Source organism: Schistocerca nitens, chromosome 4 (genome assembly GCF_023898315.1).
Source record: "Schistocerca nitens isolate TAMUIC-IGC-003100 chromosome 4, iqSchNite1.1, whole genome shotgun sequence".
Taxonomy (NCBI): Eukaryota; Metazoa; Arthropoda; class Insecta; order Orthoptera; family Acrididae; genus Schistocerca; species Schistocerca nitens.
The window spans coordinates 678,070,179-678,080,612 of record NC_064617.1 but is presented as its reverse complement, the minus strand read 5'-3'; the positions used below and the strand labels follow the sequence as shown (position 1 = coordinate 678,080,612).

The 10,434-nt window shown below is 41.8% G+C and overlaps 2 non-coding genes across 2 annotated transcripts; one reads left to right on the top strand and one right to left on the bottom strand.

Moving 5' to 3' along the window:
* Positions 1 to 1,035: 1,035 nt before the first annotated feature.
* Positions 1,036 to 1,110, bottom strand: Trnak-cuu (transfer RNA lysine (anticodon CUU)). Its single transcript has one exon. It is a non-coding gene; the product is annotated as a tRNA-Lys (tRNA).
* Positions 1,111 to 1,438: 328 nt separating this feature from the next.
* On the top strand, positions 1,439 to 1,513 carry Trnat-cgu (transfer RNA threonine (anticodon CGU)). Its single transcript has one exon. It is a non-coding gene; the product is annotated as a tRNA-Thr (tRNA).
* The last annotated feature ends 8,921 nt before the right edge of the window (positions 1,514 to 10,434 follow it).

Below are 10,434 nucleotides of genomic sequence, written 5' to 3'. Positions count from 1 at the left end.
GTGTTAAAGATTGCGATGGAGCTCCGTATGCCACGGCAAACTGGCTGACACTGACGGCGGCGGTGCACAAATGCTGCGCAGCTAGCGCCATTCGACGGCCAACACCGCGGATCCTGGTGTGTCCGCTGTGCCGTGCGTGTGATCATTGCTTGTACAGCCCTCTCGCAGTGTCCGGAGCAAGTATGGTGGGTCTGACACACCGGTGTCAATGTGTTCTTTTTTCCATTTCCAGGAGTGTAGTAACACCAACACTAACTGTAAAGAACCTGAAACAAATTAAGAGACTTAAAAACAATAAAGCATCCAGAGTAGACAGTATAATTGCAGAAATACTAAAATCAGCTGGCCGTAACACTATTAAAGTGATCACTCAACTAATAGGACATAGTTGACAAACAGAGAAAATACCTAAGGACTGGAAAACTGCCTTAATTCATCCATTGCATAAAAAAGGGGATAGAACCGATTTTAATAGTTACTGAAGAATCTCCCTCCTTCTGGTCAGATCTACTTGATCGAGCCCAAGAACAGTTAGAACCTAAAATTGGCGATTACCAAGCAGGCTTTAGACCAAACAGATCCTGTCCAGAACAAATTCTTAATTTGACACTAATCCTTAAGCGCCAAAGGATTCCTGGTAACAATATTGCATGTACTTTTGTGGATTTTAAAAAAGGTCTATGACTCAGTGGATCGTGAAACTTTTTTCCAAATTTTTAAGGAGCAAGAGCTAGATAATAAAACTCTTGACACTAATTAATGAATCCTTAACTGACACTAGCTCTGAAGTTAAATTCATGGGAGAAATTTCTGTACCATTTGATATAAAGACTGGTGTTAGACAGGGGGACTGACTCTTCCCATTATAGTTAACTGTGTTTTGGAAAAGTGATTACAGAATGGCGACAGCAAAACTCGAGTCGAAATATAGATCAATCAATCAAGTTAGGCCTAAGTAATATTAGAGTAGAATGAGATTTTCACTCTGCAGCGGAGTGTGCGCTGATATGAAACTTCCTGGCAGATTAAAACTGTGTGCCCGACCGAGACTCGAACTCGGGACCTTTGCCTTAAGCGGGCAAGTGCTCTACCAACTGAGCTACCGAAGCACGACTCACGCCCGGTACTCACAGCTTTACTTCTGCCAGTACCTCGTCTCCTACCTTCCAAACAAAAAGGCAAAGGTCCCGAGTTCGAGTCTCGGTCGGGCACACAGTTTTAATCTGCCAGGATGTTTCATATCAGCGCACACTCCGCTGCAGAGTGAAAATATCATTCTGGAAACATCCCCCAGGCTGTGGCTAAGCCATGTCTCCGCAATATCCTTTCTTTCAGGAGTGCTAGTTCTGCAAGGTTCGCAGGAGAGCTTCTGTAAAGTTTGGAAGGTAGGAGACGAGGTACTGGCAGAAGTAAAGCTGTGAGTACCGGGCGTGAGTCGTGCTTCGGTAGCTCAGTTGGTAGAGCACTTGCCCGCGTAAGGCAAAGGTCCCGAGTTCGAGTCTCGGTCGGGCACACAGTTTTAATCTGCCAGGAAGTTTCAATATTAGAGTAGATTTCCTTGCCTTTGCAGATGATCTGGCACGTTTAACTAGGCACGTTACTACAGCTTAAAAACCAATTGAAATTCTTAAACAAGTTACGGGAAAAGGAGAACTACAAATATCATTCGAAAAAAAGCAGTATATAACATGCAACAAACAAGTGTGGAAAAATAAAATGGGTTTCTTAGTTTAAATACTTGGAGGAAATCATACAAGAAAACTGTCTGGAAAAAGTTGCAAACAAAGACCGCTGTCAAAAGTAGCAACTGCATTCAGATCAACACAAAATGTTTATAATAAAAAATCACTTTCTAAATCCAGTAAAGTTAGACATTACACAATTGTAATCAAACCTGAATGCCTTTAAGCAGAAACTTTAATCTTAAATAGAAAGAGGAATCTTGAACAAATTAAAAACAAACAAAGAAAAATTATTAGGAAAATATTAGGCCCCCAAAATTACTGAGGGAAGATCTACAGGCTGAGAAGTAATAAGGGAATAGAAGAATACACAGAAATTCATGGTGACATGAGAAAACGAAGAATTAAATTTTATGGGCATATTAAAAGAATGACACCCACTTCGTTGACAAAACAAGTAGTTGAATTCTATGAAAACAGAAGTAAGACCAAATCTGAGCCAATTAAATGGATCGCCACAATTAAGGAGGGTCTTTAGTAGCCGGTATAACTCAAGCAGGCGTTACAGACAGAAAAACATTCAGGCAAAAGATATTTGCATGGAAGGTTGGTCAGAGGGAAATTAGAAAAGGGCCGCACGGCGTAGCCGCGCGGACTGGGGCGCCTTGTCACAGTCCATACGGCTCCCCTCGTCAGATGTTCGAGTCCTCCCTCGGGCATGGGTGTATGTGTTGTCCATAGCGTAAGTTAGTTTAAGTTAGATTAAGTAGTATGTGGGCTTAGGGACCTATGACCTAAGTAGTTTGGTCCCATAACACTTTCCTGAAGTTTCCAATTTCCAAATTGGGAAACGGACTGGAACATTGTGGTCTTATGAAAGAAAGAAACTTCATTCTGAAAGGATGAAACAAATTTGGACACAAAGGAGGCCAACCATCAAAAGTGATATTGAAGGATTGTACCTCAAGTGGTCCTATTGCGCCCATACGTGAATAATAATAAAACAATCGTTATTAATATTCTATATCTTTATACTTCGTGTTGTCTTTTTTCTTTTTCGGTTTCTTTCTTCCGCAGTTGCACATACACAAGTTGCAACTATAATAAAAGTATTATGAAGGTCAGACGCGGTTCGCTATATTCTAACGCAGCTTTAATGGTCAGTGCAACAAAATAGGTTTTCTCTTCAAATTGGGTTCACTGTAATCGATCATCCTCCAAACAGTCCCAACTTGTCCCCGAGACAATCAGATACGTGGAAAACTACCACATTATGGACGACGTTTAAATTCACTACTTCTCTGCTACTAATTCTATTCGCAACATAATTTACAGAGAGTATCCGCATATGCCGCCGAATGTACTTGCACAAATATATCAATGTACGACAGGTAGTTCAAGAGATATGACATCATAAACACGGAAATGCGTCCGTAAATACCGCATCATGCATGAAGTTTTAATACATTACAACCTTTATAATTGTAGAAACAGTGGAGCCACCTTAAGGCAATTCCTGACCGCTGGCAGTGCTTTTGAAAGCTTTCAACAGCGAAGCGCAGACAGGTATAGGCGAGAACAATAGCCGTCTATAGGACTATCAGGAGGCGATGCCATAGAGTCATTTACAAAATATCACTGTAGACAAACGAAGCAGCTATTTTCAGCCTACAGAATCAGTCCGGGATCATCTCGCTTAGAGTCTATTGAGTCTGCCAGTAACAGCAAATTGCCAATTTCGAATGTGCCAACTAGTTTTGATTACAACTGAAATCGTGATACGTGAAGACTTCAGAATGTTTTAAGTCCTGGGCAAAGACTATAGCACCAGAAGCGAGGCCTATTGCCAGGACAGAATCTATTTTCTGGGTTTCCTGTAGCTACAGCTTTGCTAAGGAACGAATAACAGGCGCATCACAGTCTAGGAGTGAAATGGCGCTACAACTGCGAAAGTAGTTTAAAACTGAAGTTCGTGGGACAGAACGATTCTTATGAGATAGACGCCTAAACTGCACACAGATTTACCGTGAAATTTTATCGATACATGGATCAAACGCAGAGTCGCGGCCAGCCGATGTGAAATGGTGTCAGCAAGTTGATCAAGGCAGCACAGATGTGGTTATGCTGATCGGGAAGTCTAAACCGGGCATCATGCAATTTCCATCTTCTCAGCAAAAGATATTCCAGCGACGAGGATACAACAGTTCTCGAATGGCTCCGTAACCAAGGAGTGGATTGCTGTCGTAGAGAAATTGAATAATTGGTAGAATGTTCTTACCGTTGTTTACAGGTACTTGGTGACTACCTTGAAAAATAGGGGCATATATACATTTCGCTTTATAACAGATGCCTTAAGGGAAAAGAGCAGTTCTGTATGGAGCAAATATACCTAGTAGTGGCAAAGAATTTATTTTCATGGATGTGACAGGCGTAAGAGATGATATCTCAGATAATGATTATCTGCAAAACAAATGACTAAGACTTTCAATAGTTATTATTCTTCCGTTCTGTCTCTTAGAGTTTGGAGAGGAACGTCTTAGCGTAATCGACCAGACGCTTTACAGTTCTTTAGTTGATAAAGTAAGTCATCAAAGGTATGTTAAATATCATTTTATTAGCGGTCTCGTATCGTAGATGTGTTCTTACGGACCAGCAACCTGTATCTTTTAAATATAGAAGTTTGATGTTTCCTTGTCAGGCGACAGTAGAAATTCTATTTGAGAGGCCGCAACTCTAACCAGTAATAACAATATTTATGTCATTTTATGAACAAGCCGACCTTTATTGGCGACGTGCGTGAAAGACTATTGTAATTGTGTACTAATTTTATTTCATCTGTTGTTTCAAGCGACAAAACTGTTCGGAGAACCACTGGAACCGGAATGTAAAATTTACCTGACGAGAATATTAAAAAGAGAATTTTCTTGAGAAGAACCAGAAAAGGTGGTTTGTAGCAGGGCTTAGCGGCAGCACATTAGCAACAGCGCGTATGTGTTGTAGATTTTGTTATGTGAAATGTTGTTTAGTTCGAAGTTCATGCAGCACTTCTCATTTCAAAATTCATATAATATACACTCACACTACAACAGGGCATAACTATAAAACGTAAAACATTGTTCTAACAAGATGGCTTCATTTGGCTACATCATTCATAAAATGGCGAGCCGCCATCAAGAAAATAATGCTAGGACAGATTTTTTTTTTTTAATTTAAGTTTATGAATTTTGGTAGCAGGGGATGTTTAAAAATCAGACATTTTCTGTTAAAAAGAACTTTATTAATGGAATTTTTGTACCGGGATGGTTAAACCACGTAGACAATTAGCAACAATTGAGCATAACACTGAAAATGCAGATTTTGACACGGACATTGTTGTAGATAATGGAAATGACCAGTTGTGTTACATAGTATCACAGTACCTACACTAAACGTAGACAATAAAGAAAATCTGCTAGGAAATATCATTAGTAGGATGACTGAAGCTACGTCAGCACCTTTGATGTGAGCCGTCGCCGTCGTGTTATTGTTAGACGCTACAGCCACCACACAGTCTGCGCCGTCATCGAACGCCACTGACTTACTTCAAATCCTATTAAGCAAACTGGACAAACTGGACACACTCCAAACCAAACTGAATAGCGTTCAAACTGATCTCACTACTTTAAGAACTGGATATTATGATATAAAAGCAGAGTTAGTCACACTGCAAAACAGTAACACTGCACTAAACACCAAAATTGACGAAATAAATATTAGACACAAGTGTCAGATTACAGGTTTACACACACAAATACACTCCTGGAAATTGAAATAAGAACACCGTGAATTCATTGTCCCAGGAAGGGGAAACTTTATTGACACATTCCTGGGGTCAGATACATCACATGATCACGCTGACAGAACCACAGGCACATAGACACAGGCAACAGAGCATGCACAATGTCGGCACTAGTACAGTGTATATCCACCTTTCACAGCAATGCAGGCTGCTATTCTCCCATGGAGACGATCGCAGATATGCTGGATGTAGTCCTGTGGAACGGCTTGCCATGCCATTTCCACCTGGCGCCTCAGTTGGACCAGCGTTCGTGCTGGACGTGCAGACCGCGTGAGACGACGCTTCATCCAGTTCCAAACATGCTCAATGGGGGACAGATCCGGAGATCTTGCTAGCCAGGATAGTTGACTTACACCTTCTAGAGCACGTTGGGTGGCACGGGATACATGCGGACGTGCATTGTCCTGTTGGAACAGCAAGTTCCCTTGCCGGTCTAGGAATGGTAGAACGATGGGTTCGATGACGGTTTGGATGTACCGTGCACTATTCAGTGTCCCCTCGACGATCACCAGTGGTGTACGGCCAGTGTAGGAGATCGCTCCCCACACCATGATGCCGGGTGTTGGCCCTGTGTGCCTCGGTCGTATGCAGTCCTGATTGTGGCGCTCATCGCTGAAGACGACACGTCTCCATTCGTCCCTCCATTCACGCCTGTCGCGACACCACTGGAGGCGGGCTGCACGATGTTGGGGCGTGAGCGGAAGACGACCTAACGGTGTGCGGGACCGTAGCCCAGCTTCATGGAGACGGTTGCGAATGGTCCTCGCCGATACCCCAGGAGCAACAGTGTCCCTAATTTGCTGGGAAGTGGCGGTGCGGTCCCCTACGGCACTGCGTAGGATCCTACGGTCTTGGCGTGCATCCGTGCGTCGCTGCGGTCCGGTCCCAGGTCGACGGGCACGTGCACCTTCCGCCGACCACTGGCGACAACATCGATGTACTGTGGAGACCTCACGCCCCACGTGTTGAGCAATTCGGCGGTACGTCCACCCGGCCTCCCGCCTTCCCACTATACGCCCTCGCTCGAAGTCCATCAACTGCACATACGGTTCACGTCCACGCTGTCGCGGCATGCTACCAGTGTTAAAGACTGCGATGGAGCTCCGTATGCCACGGCAATCTGGCTGACACTGACGGCGGCGGTGCACAAATGCTGCGCAGCTAGCGCTATTCGACGGCCAACACCGCGGTTCCTGGTGTGTCCGCTGTGCCGTGCGTGTGATCATTGCTTGTACAGCCCTCTCGCAGTGTCCGGAGCAGGTATGGTGGGTCTCACACACCGGTGTCAATGTGTTCTTTTTTCCATATCCAGGAGTGTAGAAACAGAGAGCAACAGGGGCAATCAGTTACTAAAATTGAAACTTTGTTTGATCAGAATAAGAAATATGAGGATCAGCGAAAGTTACTCGCGTCTGGTGTTGAGAAGCTGTGTTCTGATCATGATACATTAATCACACAAGTAGTAACTGTTGCTGAGCGTCTGTAAATACGCTCTTCTGTAAATACACGTGTCACAGAGCCAAATACCGAGGTACATAACTTAACAAATACTTTGAAAGACAGTTTGAAATTGTGTAACCTCCCCACAAAAATTTGAAAGATAATATTTAATAGAAATGGAGCCAAGTGTAAGCTCCCCAGAGAAATTTAAGATAATATTTTAAATGAGAATAGACATAGAGCTAAGTGTAGCCTCCCCGTAATTATATTTAATGACAATGACAATTAAATAAAAATTAGCAATCTGACCCTAATGTAAGCTGCCCACAAAAAATGTAAGACAATTCAATGATAATGAAATCTCAGTGACAATGAAAACACAAATAGACCGAAATGTCGATCTTTAGGCCCTGATTAAACTCAAATTCTTACCTCAGTAAAACTGGATCTGCTCTTATTTTTCGCCATAGCTCGAAGGAAATGCATTGCAAAAATTTTGAATTTAAGGGAAACTTTTCTTCAAGGAATACCAAGGGAAATATTTCTTTCAATAAAATGTTTCTTTTGTTAAAATGCTTGGTTTGAAAACAAGTTATTCTTGAATAAATTAGTTACAGTTAATATACATTACATTATCAAATGTGCGCAATGCTGCTTCAGTACCTTATTTAAAAATCTACCTCGTCCTGAATCTTCACCAGTGTGCCATGTCGACGCCCGCCGACTCCTCACACACAACTGCGACTACATGCTCTCGCGACTCGTTACGTACAACTGAACTCCCTCGCAACTCGACCGCAACTGCACTCTCGCGCTACTGGACCGCAACTGCCCTCTCGCGCTACAGAACTGCAACTGAACTCTCGCGCGGTCAAGCGCAGACTAGGGGCGACAAATAGCTCTCTGGTCAGAGACTCTGCAATGCCTCGCCATCGCCGCCACACAACATACGTGTTTCATAACCCTCCACTGGGGGGGGGGGGGGGGGGGGGGGGGGCAAAAATTTGGCAGCGATGGTGAGTCATTTGGACTTGCCAAGCGCGGCAAAATTTTTCTTTAATTAATCATCTTTTACAATTTACAGAATATTCAGATGTAGTACATGAATTGAATGTGGTGCACATGCACCGTGTACAAAACATTTCAGACAAAGACAAAATATAAGTGCAAAACATATCAGGAAAATGTATATATAAATTATTTGATAGATAACAAAGTGCACACGCACTGAAAAATTCTTTAGCATTTTCAGAACAGAATGGCAAAAAAACATGTTGACAAGTGACATGAGTGCACATGCACTGCAGTTCAGAACATATCAGCAAATGACGAAATGTATATATAATGAGTAACAAATGACATAAGTGCATACGCACCGAAGTATTGAACATATCATAAAAGGTATACAGAATGAGTACAAATCATATTGAAAAATGAGAAAAGTGCACAGGCACTGAAGTTCAGTAGAAAACATATTAACACACAACATAAGTGCACATGCACTGAAAAACTCTTTAGCATTCTCATAACAAATAAACGCAAAGGTAAAAAATCATTTTAACAAGTGACATAAGTGTACATGCAGTGCAGTTGAGAATATATCAGCAAATCAGAAAATATATTAATAAACGGCAAAAATACACACACACTGTAGTACAGAACATATCAGAAAACCACAAAATATATACGTAATGAGTACAAATGGCATAAAGTGCACACGCACTGAAAAGCTCTCTAATAATTTTACGACACATAAACCTAATGAGTACAAATCATATTGACAAATGACCAAAGTGCACACGGGCTGTAGTACTCTCTACTATTTTTCTACAACAAACAAACAAATCAAGGAGTGTAATAAAGTGCACATGCACTATAGAAGTCTTTAGTAATTTCAGGATAACTGATCTTATTAAGAAAAGAAAGGAAGTGCACACGCACTGTATATGACTTTTTCATTTTACAAGAATTAGGGAAGGAATAGGAAGGATTGCATCATGGTTGTAGCACTTAGGTTGCACGCAGCTGCACTGAAAGTCCATATCTTTCCACAGAAGTACAACACCAAGTGAGACAATTTGCAGTTCTTTTCCCAGAAGTATTTATCAGCGTATCCAAGACACTGAAATGTCGTAGTAATATTCCCTGTTATCACTTTGGCAGTCCATCAGGTACACCAAACAGTGGGACCATAATAACGTCTTCATCGCTCACGGTGTTGGACAGTATGTCGTGTCAACACCACGCTCTTACAAGGCACACCAACGTAGAATTAGTGCAAAAACCAAATATAGTGCTCCGTGATCATGAGGATGGACGGGACAAATGGATATTACAGTAATTCCAGGTAGTTAGGTCAGAAGGTGAAGGACATTAAGTCACATAGTAGTCTTCATTGAGAATTACATTAGTAGTTTGCGGCATTCATAGCCCAGTTATTGAACATTTCTGTACCATGTATTTAGTATTACAGAATAATGTTCATAAAATTAACTTACTGGCATCATGGGTAATCGTATTACAATAAACAGTGGCAGTCCTTGGCCAGTCACTAAGCATATTTAGTATGACAGAATAATGTTCATAAAAAGTCATCATTGAAAAGGAGGGTCAATTATTGGCATAGCATTAACATAATTCATTGAGTTATACAAATTATTGGCACTCATTGGCCAGTTACCAAAACATGAAAACTCATCATTGAAAACAGGAGCTAATTAATGGCATAATTAATAACATAATTCATTTAGTTACATTAATTATCGGCACTTAATGGCCAGCAAGTATTGAATAGTATAAAACATTGTTCATCATTCAGTATTATTCAGAACTCTCTTAAATGAGTAGCATTATTTGAAACTGGTGATACACACCATTAAGAAGTCATGATTAAAAATCAGTTAATTACAGTCATAGCATTAATAATCATGGGCATTATAAATAGTCTCATTACAATAAGCAGTGGCAGTTATTTGCCGGTTACAAAGCATTACTTTATATTTTTTTTGTATCATTAAGAAGTCATTACTGAAGTGACATACTATTCAGAGCTGATCTACATCTACATCTACATTCATACTCCGCAAGCCACCCAACGGTGTGTGGCGGAGGGCACCTTACGTGCCACTGTCATTACCTCCCATTCCTGTTCCAGTCGCGTATGGTTCGCGGGAAGAACGACTGTCTGAAAGCCTCCGTGCGCGCTCTAATCTCTCTAATTTTACATTCGTGATCTCCTCGGGAGGTATAAGTAGGGGGAAGCAATATACTCGATACCTCATCCAGAAACGCACCCTCTCGAAACCTGGCGAGCAAGCTACACCGCGATGCAGAGCGCCTCTCTTGCAGAGTCTGCCACTTGAGTTTATTAAACATCTCCGTAACGCTATCACGGTTACCAAATAACCCTGTGACGAAACGCGCCGCTCTTCTTTGGATCTTCTCTATCTCCTCCGTCAACCCGATCTGGTACGG